The following is a 16218-nucleotide window of genomic DNA, read 5'->3' as shown; positions in this document are numbered from 1 at the left end:
RCAGCCCTGTGCCACGTGCTCTAGGTGACCCTGCGTGAGCAGGGGGGTTGGACTCGATGACCTCTGAGGTCCCTTCCAACCTTGGGCATTCTATGATTCTGTGATTCTATGACATTGGTCAGGAATGGGAAATACTTCAAGCACTTCAAACAGTCTCTTGGGACACCTCTGCTGCAGGTGGTGTGGTAGAGAAGGYAGCGTGGTGGACGTGAAGAGCGTCTTCTCTTACTGCTTAACCATGTCCTGCATGACCTTAGGGCTGTGCTCCCTCAACGATAGGTGGGGAAGAGGATGTTCACCAGCCCTGCCTAACTCCTGARGACCTCAGTGTCACCCAGTTGTTGTGGTTGGGTGTCACTGTGACATTTTCAACATGCTGTTCAGGTCTGCTCTTGTGCTTCTGCCTTGAGTGCCTGGAGCTGACAGAGTCAGCTAGAAATAGAGTTTATGTTTTAATTAACAGTGTAGGAAAGTGGTGGGGATGGGGTGTGATTTCATGCTAGTCTCCAGATAGGCATTTGTGGTTTATTTTCCCATTTCATTTCTTGCTATATTTCATGTAACAAACATGAAGTGGTTTTATCGCGCTTCCAGCTTTCAGTCCAAAGACCCGGCGGAGCTGCGAATGACATCATTTCTGCAAGCAGAAAGTGTAATGCGGTAGCAAAAGGTGATTGGAATATTTCTTGGCGAGGGTGTCAGATATTGCCACTGCAGCTTAAGCTGAAATTGATTGCTTGGCCATTACATATATATGAAGTACCCCATAGGTCTTTGTAGGTAATTCGCCTTGGATATTTTCCCACACTGCAAACAACCCCTGCACTTCCCAGTAATCAGTATCTCGCTTTCAGAGGGTTTCAAAGGTTGGAGCAGTGCTGGATGTTGCAAATCATATTTGTAGTGAGGAATGAACGTATGAGCCCAGCAACAGACACCAGGCAGTGCCCAAAGCAGCCGAGAGGTCGGAGAGACGCAGGCAAAAGGCAGGACTGAGAGGACTGGAGCTCGGCGTCTGCACCCGCTGGCTGCAGCGGCGTTCGCCTTGGGTCCAACACCCCTCCAGGAGGGCTGTCCCGCCTCGTCCCGGGGCTGCCAGACACGCCGGGAGACTCAGTCTGGCCCTAACGTCCTCAGCTCTCCACATACGTTCTGCACACAGCAAATTGTACCCAGCTGCTCAGCAACAGGAGTGTTGCCGCTCTGTCGTGCTGCATGTCACGGAGTGCTTTGCATAATGTATTTCTCATCCATTTCCATATTCCTCTCCATTGTAGTAGCAAAGCAATAAATCTGGGAAATTCAGGAGATGTTTTTTGCAAATCCATTTGCTGACTCCAGTGTTATTTAGAAGTGTGGGTTTTTTGTGGTTTTTTTTTTTTTTTTTTTTTTTTTTTTTCCAACAGAAGGGTAGCAAATCATTGAACAAATGATTTGGAAGTTCTTTCAAATTGGCCTCTTTTGAAGCAGGGGCATTTTTCACTTCTTCTAAAATGTTTGTGAACATTAGCATTGGCAATTATATGAAGACCCCAAATGGCTTACTGAAGTTTTGCATTTAATGAAAGCTCAGCCATCAGTGAACTAAAAATGTCAATAGGGTTCTCAATAACATCCCCAGGAAAAAAAAAAAAAAAAGCCATACAAATTCAACAAAAATAAAAAAAAATCAATGGCTTTTTTTCTTTCATATTTTCAGAAAAGGAGTCACTGCTTTCTCAAAAAAAAAAAGATAAAATCAATAAGCCCTGCCAGTGTTGCAGCTTCTGATTATCTCATTATGTAGCCGTTTTTGCAAGTGCAGAGCAGCCAAGTGACTTCAGTTAATCATGACCAGACAAATATCACCTAATCAATATAAGAAAAAAAAAAGGAATTCTGAAACACTTCTAAAAGCTCCAGGGCTAAATGAAGTCATTATAACTGCAGACAGATCTAATCGCCGCCGCGGTTGGWTCCTTGGCTCCGTGTGCTCAGCTGCATGAGCGTCATCTTCATGGCTGGTACAACAGCCCGACCACGCACTGACTGCCACAGCTACGAGCGTGAGCGACTTGCCCGAGTAGRATTCACATCCTCACCAGATGCTTCCCCAACAATCACCAGGGGCTAGGAACAACCATAAGTTAGTTTTCAAGGGCATATTGCAGTATTATGCGTTCATCCCTGACTAGATACTGATCATTTCTCTCTTTCAGGAACTTCTTTCCATATGCTCCCTTTCCCCTGCAGCCCCTTCAGGATGGTGGGACTCCCTGTACCTCCCACACACATCTTTCCTGCTGCAGTTCCCTCAGAAGCTCTCTGGAAGGAGTTAGCTCTGGTCTAGGTTGTTCCTGTGGTCTTGATTCTTGTCTACATAGGGATATTGCTCCTCTCTGAGACACTTGGCCTCCAGCTGTGACTCCCAGTGGGCTCCTCTCTCACATCTGCTAGTGTCCCTGGTGTCCCATCCGAGGACAGATCTTCTAAGATCAGACAGATCTAAAGATCTTCTTTACTTGAAGAAGACAGAGCATCTCTGGCAAATGTGCTTCAAAGAAGCTCAGGGACAACCAAAACGGACATGGAGGCTCCCAGGCACCTGCTAGAAACACGGGCCAACTTTTCACTCAGCCTGAGGCACCAGACGGGACAAGGAACTGCTCCAAATGCATTAAGCAAAAATGCTCCAAACAACCATGCGGTAGGAGCTCCTGGTGGCGCTGATTGAAATTCCTGCAACCGTATTAGGGAAAGAAATAGTGCCAGACACATGATCATCCATATGCCCAGCTACATCTACTCAGAATTGATTAAGTTACGCTGAAGGAGACCTGGAAATCAATCTGTTCAGGCTTCGCTGGTAGGGAAATGACACACTAGAGGTGACACAGCTGAATTCCACTTCATTACGGTTTCTGAGGAGAGCAAAGTGGGTACATTGCATCTCACGTGTCTTCGGCCCAGGTAGTTATATTTGCAAAGACAGTAATGTCTCGTGGTAATAAGAGTAAAGTTCTTGTCGCCAGTCGTGTCTTTCTGGGGCATTTTGGGCAACTTAGACTTTCCAACTAAATACTAACAACAAGCAAGGAATACAGTTTTGTAAGGAAAAATACTCGTATTTTGAGTTTGACATATGGCTCAATCCCATTTGCACATTGTCCATAGCAGGGATTAAYGTGTTATAATTGTCAAGACCTTCTTCCATACAATTTTCTGTGATTTCTGCAGCACTGAATGCAGAAGAGTCTTGATTCAGGGCTGGATTTCTGGGGTCTGCTGGAGTACTGTGACTATTGCAAGTTAAAACTGAGCTATGCAGCCTCTTGTCCTGCTTCCACTGAAGCCTGAATGTTGTTCTACTTTATCTCAACCGTGCCGAAAACACGTTAGCAATAATAAGAGAGCAATTCTGCTCCCAAAGCAGTGTGTTGAGTCCCATTCCTGGGGAAACATGCGTAGATAAGAAGCTGATTCCCGATAAAAGGATTCTTCTGGAGGTGACAATTCATTCTGCAAGAAATTCATTTTGTTAAAGGAGAAAAGGGCAGCTCAGTCCCTTATAGATTGGGTCCAAGTAAGTCCGTGACAGTTCRACTGGAAATAAGAACTCAAGGACAGATCTTCCTGAGTTCCGAGTCCTCTCACCGGAGCCACGTCCGCTTGCTCCGGCTGAGGACTTGGCACCATCAGATCTTGTCAGTACCCAGCTCTAACGCTGCAGCGCTTGTCTCCTGCCTCGTGTTAACACCGTGTGTGTTATGAGAGCAGATCTGCAAGGAATCGATTTTTTTGGCAGGGCCGCACAACGGCAAAATGTGACAAAACTGCTTGAAACTTAACTTTCTGGTTTGCTCCTTCCCTTGACTCTATCTCTGCACATGACTTTCCCTTGCAGGCATTACAGGATTAGCTCTGTCCTGCTCGGTGGAGGATTATCTTTCTAATCTACCTCTCTCAGTGCAGACTCTTTTTGTGTCTGGTGTGAATTAATAAAATCGCACTGTCAGTTCCATCATGAAATCCTCTCCACTTGCTCTCTGCAAAGGGCCTTTTTGCCTTCCCCATGCWCAGCATCATTTCCATCCTTTTAAAAAAGTGAATAGATCACTTAACATTATTTCTCCATTTTTTATTTTTTTTCTTTAATTAATTATTGCGAAGATTATGACATAAGACTGAATAAATAACGTAACCACACGGGGCTATTCATTCATTGCTGCCTCTTTGCGGCACCTACAGAAACGCAGAGTGAGCGGCCGGAGGTACCAGCCACTGCCCAGTTGTTGCAGTGACGTTTTGTACCTGCTGTTTGCTGGTGCTCACGGTGGTTTTCAAGGCGATGGAAAGTTGCCCTCCGTGCGTTTCCTTGCGGCTTCAGCTTCATTTGTGGATTTATCCAATAATTCATTAGGAATAAATTTGGTCGGGCGTTTTGCCAACAGTGTTCTTCAGAAATGGCAGGAAGACAAATACTGTCATTATTTGTCCAGCTGTGCAGTTCCATTTATATCCTCTGCAGGACTGAACCCATTATCAGAGCAAAATAGCACCAATAATAAAAGGGATATCTCTGCACTACAGTGCATCTAGTGTCAACAAATGCATCCACGCAATACCCAAAACCTTCCGTGTTGTTTTAATAACCCTCCGCACTCATTTTGTTCAGATGGAAACTTGCTCGGTAATCTTCCAAATGAAAATTTTTGTCTACCAAAAAAAAAAAAAGCTTTCTGAGAGCAGAATGTTTCACAACAGCATCTTGAATTTGACAAATTCAGGAAAAAAAATGCACAGACTGTTTCAGTAATGCATCAATATCCCAAATGTCAAAACAAAACATTTTTATTTGTATTTCAAATGACTTTTTGTGTAGAAACCTCTTTGTTTCGCAGTATAAATATTCCCTCTAAAATACATACCCAGGATGGAACGTTTTTCTTTTATTAAACAAAATATCTTCATTATCCCCAAATGCCTCTTGCTTAATATATCCAGGACTGGCGTTTACATTTGCACTGTTCAGAAGCAAAGCCCAAGCTTGCTAGGAATGGAAGGGATGTTTCCTGCCCGTTTCCTGCCGATGGAGAAGATCCCAGGTAGCAGCAGCTGTCCTGCCTGCGCCTCGGGAGAGCAGAGGGGATGTGGACCCCATCTCTAGCACTAAGGAYGGGGAGGCAAGAGGGAGACTGAGGCCTCCCTTGCAGCTCATTGTGGTTTGAGGTCATGCAAGGACCTCTGCAGTCCTGCCCTGATTTACCCCCCTGATTTACAGTGCAGCTCCCTCTGATCCTYGAGGCACTGGCAGGAGGAGAATAGCAGGAAACCAGGTCCTGTTGCAGCATGAGCCAGACCCTGCTCTTGCTCCCTTGCTCGGATACCCATTAAACTCCCTGTGGAGGACTCCTCAGGTATGGAATTAYGACGCGCCTGTGAGAAAATGAAAAATGTATGATGCTCCAAAAATAACGAGTCCCACGGTAAACTCTGCTGGGCCCGTTCCCCTGCCCTGCACACCCGTCTGCCTCCCCAGCCGCGTGTGACTGAGGACGAGACACCCCAGCGCCTGCCTGTTCCCCCGGGACCGAGGCTCCCGCCTCCGGCTGGGACCCAGGCAGCCTCCRGGATTAGACTGGGATTAAACATTTTGTGTGTGTTTTAAGGGGAAAGATTAATTGAACATTATTATAGGTTTAATGCTTCGGTCCCAATTTGCATTTTAAAAGGCCTGATCTCATCCGCACACAGAAAACTGCTCTCCGTGTTTACCGCTTAGCACTGATTCCATGTTTGATAGGTTATAATTAAAGTAGGCACATTAAGGATTTAATAGTGCTTCTTATTGTTAAGAAGGATTAAAGGGGTGTTAAAATTCATACTTTAAATTAATGACTTTGATTAAACAAGAGCACAAGGGGGTCCTGAAATATGGACTTCTGTTTTGACCTTGGGAATCTCACCTGGGCCCAGAACCTGTTCTCAACAAGTTAGAGCTGCGGTTCAATTAAGCATATTTACCACTTAATTACTTTGCATCATGGTCAGTTCTCTTTGTAAGAGCTGGTGAACGGCCTTTTACAGCCCCACTGCATGAATAGTTTGGCAAGAGTAAACCCAGATTCCCAGGACTTGTATGTAAGAGTAACTTGTGGGTTCTTGTGCCATGTCCCTTTGTAGATAGAATTAAACCTCATTCATCCTCAGGTTAGAAATATGTCCCTGAAGCAATGCATACGTTTATTTCTGCAGGTCCTTGATTCATATTTTCCAGCAGGTTGCAAATACTACAGAGCAGGAAAGTTCCTGCATGTGGGATGATGTGCTTGAGCTCTCTTACCTTGGAGAGTCACCTGGCAAAGGGCTAATCCAAACCTCTGACCCGGGCAGCATGACTGGGCAGGGCTGTGTTTCTGCCTCAGTGCCTAACTGCATCACGATCAAATAAACATGGAATTTCATAAAAAGAGAAGAAAAAATCCATTCTGCAATTCTCCAATTTAAAAGAGAATTTTAYTAAAAATTGAAATAAAATTGCAATTCCTTCTTCAGTCATTCCTGGTACCTGATACATTTTTCTGCAAGATTCATCTGGAAATGCTGTCAGAGTCAGCACCACAAAAAGGAAAATCCAGCCTAACTGTGAAATCATCAAAAAAGGGAACATGTCAAATCAGTTCAACAAAAAAAAAGCAGTGAAATCTTTCAGCTTCACAAATGTCAACGTGTTTTTCTTCATTTGCGAATGTCTCGTTGAGATGCTTCTGGAGTTTCAGTTCAATAACAAACATTCGCTTTCGATCACAGTTTGGGATGAAAACAAAGTCTTGAAAAGTGGAGTTTTGCCATGGTATAGGAATCCCATATTTTGCTCTGCTTTAACCGTATGGTTCCTGCTCCATACTCAGAGAATTTGTAATATGAAATAAGAGCATAATGAATTAGTAGTAACAACTGCTGCTGAAAAGCAAATGCTCTTCTTTGCCATGATCCTCTGTTTTCCTCTTAAAAAAAAAAAGAAAAAGAGGAAAAGGGCTCCATGGCATGGAGCACTGCTCTGCTTTTCTGCACATGGGAAAATGGAAATCCTGCTGGTAGGAAAATGWGTGACTCCAGCAGATTTTCAGAAATCAGGCAGATACCCGTAGCACTGAGTAATCTCTTGTTTAGGCTGGCATAAAGCAGAAAAAAAGGATCTTGAAACCCATTGCACGTCATGCRCTGTGGATGCAAGTCAGAGGTGTCCTCTGCAGAGATCCTCGCTGCTCAGGCTGGGATTGGTGCCTTGGCTGTGGGAAAAGGGGGAGAGGATTTTCCTGCACGTTGTCCTGGCCCGTGCTCTCTGCACGGGCTGTGGGCTCCATGAGCCACCGTGGACACGGGAGGGAGCCTGGTTCACATCTGCTGCAGCCGGCCACGCGGTGACCACCCTCCTTCCCCCTTGGAGGGCAGTAGCCTGGATGACCGGCTGTTACTGTCTGCTGCTAAATTATTCATCTCCAATAAGGGCTGAATTAAAATTTCATTAGACAGGTGTGTGATGCTGGGACGCCAGCTAGGAGCAGAGGCTGCATTTGGCAGGGATGCAGCATGATCCTTTATCCGTAAACAGTGGTGTTAACTTCTGCTGATAATTTCACGATGACCATCTAGTTTATTGAACTAATCTCTTCATCTTTACCTATTAAAAATACACCTACTTGAATTAATCCAGACTACAGGATTTGGCTGTGTTTTAGTCACAACTTAAGCTATTTGCGCCTCACTGCAACTGGCTAATTGGACAGAGGGTCCTATTAATGGGTTTCATAAAAGACACAACAAATTCACATAGGTGTTAAAAGCAGAATGCTAAGCACAATTATTAATGACCTTATTAAATTAAGCTATACTTCATTTTTAAAATATACTTACCCAGTATTCCCACTGTTGAAGGTAAACATGTCTCCCTGCAAAGCTGGTTAGCTTTAATTTCATACCTAATATACCTTCAGCATTTATTCAGGGAGCAGATACCATTAATTCTGTGACAAACTGTATTTCTGGAATTGCAAAGAAGGAAATTCATCTCAACGACCTACACCAACCCCAGCTGCCTTTTCACAGGTGCAGGGTAGGMGCGTCTGGAGAAGGTTATAAAAAAAGGCAATTGCCACCTGGCCAAGAGCATTGCTTTCAAATGGATAAGAAGTGAAAATGCAGAAGGACAYGTGTGCCAGGTGTGGAAATGCAGGTGGGAGCAGCTGCCTGGCCGCAGGTCCCGGGTACCCCTGGCTCCGGRGCTGCTGCATTACGCTGTCGGCCACAGCAAAACCCGGGCAGACCTGGAGATTGTGAGACCTCTCCATTCCACCCCTGGGAAGGGACTGTCTATGATCCTGTCCATGGCATTCTCAGGGTCCTCATCCCTTTGTAATGAAGAGCCCCTTTTCTTTCCAGGCGCTGCACTTGGGACTTACCTCCAAGAGAGCTGTATGGCAGCACCATCCATCTCCAGCATGAGGTTTATAGCCCCACGGGTAAAATTGGCACTGAGGCAGCCCAGCAAATACCTGCCTAGCATGAAAGTGCTGAGTCTGCAATTCTCCTGCACTGCAGTTACTGGAGAGAGAGGGAGGAAGAGCTCAGATATTGCAGCCCTGAAGATGATGAGTTAACGTGTCTGCCTATAAAATGGAAACGCAGCGGACTCCTGCTATGAGGAAAAGTTGTGCGGGTTCTGGGGCAGTTAAAACCCTGCCTTCTGATGGTGAGGAATCACAGAAAGAGAAAGTCAGCACAAGAAGCCCTACCATACAGGTCTTCCATTCCAGTTCAAGGATGAGATTGTTTCTTTACCATGAAGCCGAGGCCACCTTCATCCCAGGCAAGCCGTCAATGAGGTTCTGCAAGGACTTTCTTGGGCAATGGGAGTAAAGAGGCAGCCCAAAGCCAGAGATTAGTTGCAACTGGCACTCAAAGCCAATGGAAAGGGCTATGTCTTGTGCTTCTTCCAGGCTACTGCCACTCGAGCCACACGAATAAATTGGGAAGTTAACAACTTGTTGTCTRTGGTTGGATTCCATGATCTTGAAGGTCCTCTCCCACCATAATGATTCTGTGATATTCTTCCTCTTCCCTGTCAAATGGCTTGGAGCTTGTGCTAAGCCTGTTCCCCTAGGTCTGAATATGATGATGGGTGRCCTGACTGTCCAAAGAGGCTTGGACCACCCTTGAGATGGAGAGGGGACAGGAAACCTGTTTCGGGCGCCCCAGCCTCACACCGTGCTCTGTTTTARGTTGTAGCACTGGAAACACACAGGCCTGAGCAGAAAAGAGCTGAGAGGTGCGTGGAGCTGGGAGGTGCACAGAGCATCAGGTTATTTTACGGTGACATTTTTGTTCGTTAGCTCTCTGATCTTTCCACATGCCGCCATCTGTAGAAAGCACACATTGCACATATGGGATGTTTATTCATGCTGTCAGGGGAAGCTGGATTATTTCCAGTTATATCAGCTCTTTTCCTTCAGTATTCAGGGTGGAAAAAATGGCTTTCTGTAAAGCACTCGTGCTGGAGTTTCAAAATAATGTTCCTTTCCCTGTTGTTTTTCTGCGTTTCTGTTTCATAAACATTGTTTTTCATTGCCCTCCTGTTCCCCATTGCGTCTATCCTGATTCGCACCATTTACTTCCTTGTCGGAATGAGTATTGTCAATAGATCTGGTCAAATAAAGATAAAACCAATTTGGGAGTGTGTTCTTGAACGTCAGGCCAGGCTCTGCTTATGTAAATCCCAGCTCAGCAGGCTGTGGCCGTGCGCCAGTGGGGAGCCCAGTGCAGGCAGCCCAGCTTTACTGGCCTCATTTTACCCACCATTTGTGAGAGATCAGAAGGTCCCACAGGACTCACTGTGAAGTCCAGATACACAAATAAAGTGGCCAATGGGATGATGATTTGTCGAGGAATTTGTGGATTGTGGAAGTATGTGGATCAATGGTGCCAACACTCCAAGCCTACATCCTTCCAGGCGTTAGGAGTGATGGAAATAGGCAGTTTGATGGGGATCCTTCCAAGGTTGTGCTGAGGGTTGTGCTGTCATTAAGAGCACAGCCTACAAGAACCTCCTCATCTCAGAAATCAGTAATTTGTTGTGCTGGAGATGTCATGCATTGACTGTGCTGAATTCACTGGTCCCTTGTGCCAAGACAAGGGAGCTTTTACTGGGTGATTTTCCTCTCCCATCAACCCAGAGTTGAGCAGAGGGAGTCTCACCTCACTGCTCAATCTGCCTTCTCCACATCTGCAGAAACCATTTAGTGTCTGTCCGCAGAGCTYGGTGGGCAATGACCCACCAGCACGGATCACCGTTCAGCCCAACGAAACACTAATTGCAGTGGGTGCCAAGGTTTCAAGCACTTCGAAAAAATCATGGGCATTTTCTGGCTCTGCTAGTAAAGGAAGGACTAAGAGATACAACACACGGTTTGCACATTGCCTCCTTGTTTGATGCTGATATTTTGAACTTTCCTACCGTGTACATCTTCAGCCCTGGAGGTTCTTACCTCTGTCAGCTACAGAGAGAACATGGATTTCTTATTGAGTGCCCTAGTAGTCCCGGTTGGGCTTCTCAGCCCCCAGCACATTGCAGCATTAATTCTTCATCTATTCCTCTCTGTGGGATGGATAGCACTGGGTGAACTACAGTTTTTTTGCCTGGTTGTTTTTTTGGTTGCCTTTTTTATGCGTAGGTGCTCTCTTCCCCACAACAGGGGAAACTTCTTTAGCTCTGCAGTCACCTCATTTAGCATGAAGATTTTTGTTCCATTTGGTGCATAGAGAAACAGTCTGTGTCCTCATCCCAGACTCCTCTGTACAACCCTGGCCAAAATTGCTTCAGTAGAGTGCGTGAAAGGAAGTTCCTGCAAACTAGGGGAGAGTTTCACTGAGATGCTGCAGGCCATTGCTGGAAGTGGAAGCATTATCCGAGCAGCACCCAAACCCGTGCAGAATCTCAATGAAAGCATCCGCTTCTCCTGCAGCTTTTTAACACATCAACAARTGTAATTTGCTCTTTTGAGGAATATGCCCTACAGAGCATCTTTGAAACAAGGCGTGTAGGAAGACTCTGAAAACCATTTTTCTGCATGGGATTGATCCTCTTGCAGTCAGTATTTGATTGCACTGCTGGGAGGCCAGACAACTTTTCCCACCAAACAGTGGCGCAGAGGAACAATAATCTTGACAAAATCTAAATAGAGGTGTCGCAAGTAAACTGGAGGGGAAAACAACAACCAGGACAGCATCTGCGGACTCCATAAATCTATGTGCTGATAAATGACTTGGGAAAGTGCACTGCACAAAGCCAGAATCCTAATTCACAAAGGGAGCTGGTGATAATGACTTCRCAGGTTGCTCATACCAGGGCAGAGCCAGACTATTTTTCTCTTTTATGGTCCTCCATTTTCAGGAACGCCTCCATCAACAAAAATATCTTTTCTAAATGCTGTGTTTATGTGATGCCATCCAAGCGTCCATGCCACGTTGGCTGAGCCATGGGGCTCAGGAGCCAATAGATGGTTGAACTCTGGTTTGCTGCTCTGTTTCCCCTTCTGTGCTGGAGGCAGCGGGATGAGCTCTGGACAGGTTGCCATTCATCCATAATCTGCTTGGCTCTCAGGATATTGAATTACACAATCACAGAATCACAGAAGGATTGAGGTTGGAAGGGATCTTTAGAGATCATCTAGTCCAACCCCTGCTCCAGAAAGGTGCCAAAGGTACCCAGAGCATGTGGCACAGGGTGGCATCCAGGCAGGTTTTGAAGACCTCCAGAGAAGGAGCCTCCACAGCCTCCCTTGGCAGCCTGGTCCRGGACTCGGACACTCTCACAGGAAAGAAGTTCCTCCTCATATGAAGATGGAACTGCCTGGGTTTCAATTTGTACCCATTGCCCCTTATCTTGTCACTGGCCATCACTGAGAAGAGCTTGGCCCCTTCCTCCCTACATTCTCCCCTCAGGTACTTATATATATTGATCAGATCCCCTCTCAGTCTTCTCTTCTCCAAGATAAACAGGCCTAACTCAGTCTCTCCTTGTACAATAGATGCCCCACTCCCTTAATCATCCTTATTGCTCTCCACTGGACCCTCTCTAGAAGCTTCCTGCCCCTCTTGTCCTGGGGAGCCCAGAACTGCCCCCAATACTCCAGGTCATGCCTCACCAGAGCTGAGCAGAGGGGCAGGATGAGGATCACCTCCCTCCAACTGCTGGCAGCAATTGCTCTCATTCCGGCTCTTCCAAGAATTAGTGTAGAAACTCCCTGGTGCTCAACAACAGGCCCTCCAAGAGAATTTTAGGTGATTAGTCAATGGACAAGCAGTTGCACCTGTCTATTCAAACCTCCCTCCCCACATCCCTTACTGGTACAAGGGATAATATACTGAATACATCCAAAATTCATTAAGTTAAAACCCCTGAAATTGACATTAACAAATCATGGGTTGAAATTTTCTTTTATTTGATTTGTCAGTGGTAATTTGATACTTTTCTTGTCTTCACCCTCCAGTGTTTCTGGTCATCTGTGGAAGCCTTTTGCTAATTGGGGAGGGCTAGAAATTAATCTTCTGTAAAATAAATCTAAGGCCTTAACCTAAACTCAGAATTGGGAAGTTATACGTATAATTATCAGACACTTGTAAGAAAATAACGTTAGGTGATGCTGGTGGATTCAGGAAGGTGTTTACAAGATATAGCAACCGCTTTATTGGATCCAGTGACTTCTAAACAAGAGCAGATACACATTCCCTCCCAAGAGGTGACACGCTTCATGTGAGCTTCTGCTCTCAGGTACATCTGGCAACTTATCAGCACTAGGTGTGAGTTTTATCTCTTTGCCTTCCACCTCTGTGAGCAGGGCAGCTCTATTTCATGCCRTTGCAAGCAAAGAGAAACCTCGGTGTTTGCCTCCCATTCCCTTCACTGATTCCTGACATGAGGCAAAAGGTGGGGCAGAGACAGGCGAAGCCCCAGCCGGTTTTGCCTTGTGAATTGGTGACTAGCCAGGCAAAGCCCAGTTAATGTGGCACGGGGAGCTCATTGTGCCCACGTCCCGCTCAACACTTGGCGCTTACGCACAAAACTCTCAGTCAATAAGTCATGTTAAGTCCTAGCTCTGTGCTCAAGCCACTGTTTTATTAAATCACAGTTGTACAACAGATTGAAATCTCAGCAYCAGCCAGAGCTGAATTCTCTGTTTCAGAAAGATGGGAACCTCGGGCTATTTTTTATCATCATTGTTATTGTCATTGCTGCTGCTAAAATCTTTGAAGCGAAAGATAGTGACCCTTCACTCTCCTTGTGCAGATCTTTTCCTCAAATAGTTGCTGTTTTGTGCTAACTTTGGGCTGGTTTTACAAGGCTTCAGCATTACTGACGGGATCTTATTTTGCCTGTAACCCCTTCTTTTCCTCTCAAATCAAGGTGACAGGTAATAAGATTTTCTCCGTTGTGTGCATGTGCAAGGAAGCTAAAGTTGATTGAAGTGCTGTAGAAATCACTATTTACTTATTTTGACTATGGCTGGGTGAGGTCAGGTCTGCATTTGCTGAAGTCTGTAAGTATGCTTAGATAGACAGAATATCTGACCCTGTTCTGGCTTCAGTTGTGGTACAAATATTAATTTATCCTTACTTCTTCCCTGGGAGGTAAAATGCCATCAACCTGATTATTCAGGTGGGAAAACAGTGGTAAAGAAATCTAAATTCACATGGATTTGTCCAGCAGAGTGAGGCTTAAAACCATTTGACCTGTTTAAAGGACTTTCAGTTGGCGTCTGCAGCCAAAGGACTTTTGGCACGAGCCACTCTCTTCTTTACAGACTCTACTCACAGCAACTCAGGAGGAGGGGTGCTTTGAAAGGTCTGAACTTGGCGTTCAGATCCTACTGCTTTTTCCTGAGGAAGAGAGATGTGAAAGGGACAAGTGACCTGAACTGTCCAGATTCCAGCAGCTGAAGTTGCTCCCTCCTTGGGGCCACTTTCCTTGCGCTTCCAGCCCGTGTCTGTCACAGCAGCCGGGTTATTCCCCACACACCCACCCGATGCCATCACCTCCTTGCTAGTATCTCCAGAGGGGCCGCGAGCTCTTCAGCTCATGGCACTTGGTGCTTGAGAAGCCATGCGGACATTTCTCAGGGAAAGGGCAGAAAGGAAGTCCAGGCGCTTCAGGAGAGTGGCTGCAGAGCCATCCATCTCCCTGCCTAATGATGAGCTGTGATGGTTGATGAAGCCATGAATTGATCCGAGATGACAGACTGTTGGGGCTGTAGCGAGTGGAAGATAAATCTTCCTGATCGGCAGTCCTAAAAGAGGAAGGAGCTCTCCCTTTTCTCTACTTTTTGCCCTCGTCAGCTCCTGAATTTGAAGAGTGTGTGCTATACAACCGGCCCACACGGAGCCAAGGCAAAAATGCAGCRTTATCCTGCAGTAAAAAGAAATGACCAAGTATTTTGTGCTTGGTTCCAGGTTATATATGAGCCAGTTTGAAAAGCCCCATTTCTTGCAAGCCACCCCRACATCCCCCTGCTCTGAAAAGCCCCATCCCTCTGCCATGTGCTGAGCCCAGCACTGTGCAGGGACCTTTTGCAGCTGCATTTTTAAGCCCTGATCTGAAACGTTGCTGTCTTGCAGCACTGTAGTTACATAGTTCATGTTAGGATGCCTGTGTGCTGCTGTGGGACAGTATCCCATCCCAGCTACTGATAAATAAATGTGAGTCTATGTGCCAGATAACATAAATTCTCATATATTAATGGAGATGGTGTGAGATTGCTATGCTAAGCCAAAGGGATATATCTCTTCCTAACACAGGTCCAAATACCWTTGGAATGCACGATTTTGCAAGCAGCAAGTTATGGGGGATACCAGGCAAAACTGCTGTCCCTGCTGCCCCAGCTCTTCTGCAGGGGTCTGCGGGTTGCCCACCCACCCAGAGCCACCAAGTGGGACTGCCTTCCTGCAGGCAGGAATTCATTCCGTAGGAGGGAGGAAGTGCAGACGGATGGGGAGGAGGAAAGCAGAGGTGTGTGCGATTCAGGTGAACCCAGCCATAGGGCTGAAATAGGGAGAGCTGCATCCAGATAGAAAGAAGGGTGAAAATAATGTCCCCTTGAGGGCACTTTCCCACTTCTCTATTTTGGAAGTTTTTTTCTGAATTCTTTTTGCCTTGATTATTTTRGTATTTAATTAGAAATATCGTTGTAGGAAAAGCTGCTGCAAGGTGAGGGTGTTTCTGGTGAAGCTGGTAATAACTCTGTCCTCAGCTAATAAACTCCAGAGCTGAAACTTCTACCAGCGCCTCTTGGAATTTATTTTGTCTATGATATGGTTATTGCATCCCATAAACAAGAAGTATCCTCAAGTTACCATTATAATAAAACTGTTACAATGCACTGCTTTTTATGTAGGAATTATGGAATGGGCTTTTGCATGACTGAAAATTTATATATTTAGTTCCCAGATTTATACGCGGGCTTTTGCTACATTTTCAAGTGCAAAACTGCCGTACTTTGGGTACGTGAAATGTTTCGCATGATTCATATCGCCGTGATGCTCTCATACGAGGCAGATAGATGAAGTATGTGCCGTGTAGCAAGCTCKGCACTTTGGGATCGTTTAGGGAGAAAGCAAGCTTTGTTGCAGAGCTAAAGTACATTCCTCTTATTTCTCAAATAAACAGTGGATTTACCCCACATCCTGGTTTACTTCCTTCCTGTAAGACTGGAGAAAAAGTAGAACATGTCTTAAAAGAAAAGGAGTTTGGGCATCTGGATACATTGAACTTTTGCAGGAGAGCAGCAACGAGCTGTAGCCCTCCTGTCAGTGYAGACCTTAGCACAAACCCATGGAGCATCAGTGATTCCTCCGGCATCCAGAGATGGAAGCGAGGAATAACGCAGTGCTGGCGGGTTTCATCTGCATGAGGTGATTATTTTGCAGGGAAGAACTCTATGGGGAGACACAACCTCTGTGTGCCGGGGAAGGCGGGAGCCTTATCCGCATTAACCTTCCAACCCAGCTTCCTTGGGGGATGTTATATGAGTAACCACAACTGGCTGGAGCTCAGGAGTGGCGAGAGACTAAAATAGAACTGAGAAAAGGGGAAACCAAAGCGAGTCAAAGACAATTGCAAATAGGAACTGCAAGGGCTCCCCAGGGAAGTCATTAGGCCAGAAATGCTGGGTGGGATTTGGCTCGTGG

This window comes from Nothoprocta perdicaria, unplaced genomic scaffold, assembly GCF_003342845.1.
Source record: "Nothoprocta perdicaria isolate Ctin4 unplaced genomic scaffold, notPer1 scaffold_33, whole genome shotgun sequence".
NCBI classification, from domain to species: domain Eukaryota; kingdom Metazoa; phylum Chordata; class Aves; order Tinamiformes; family Tinamidae; genus Nothoprocta; species Nothoprocta perdicaria.
This window is presented reverse-complemented; position numbering follows the sequence as displayed.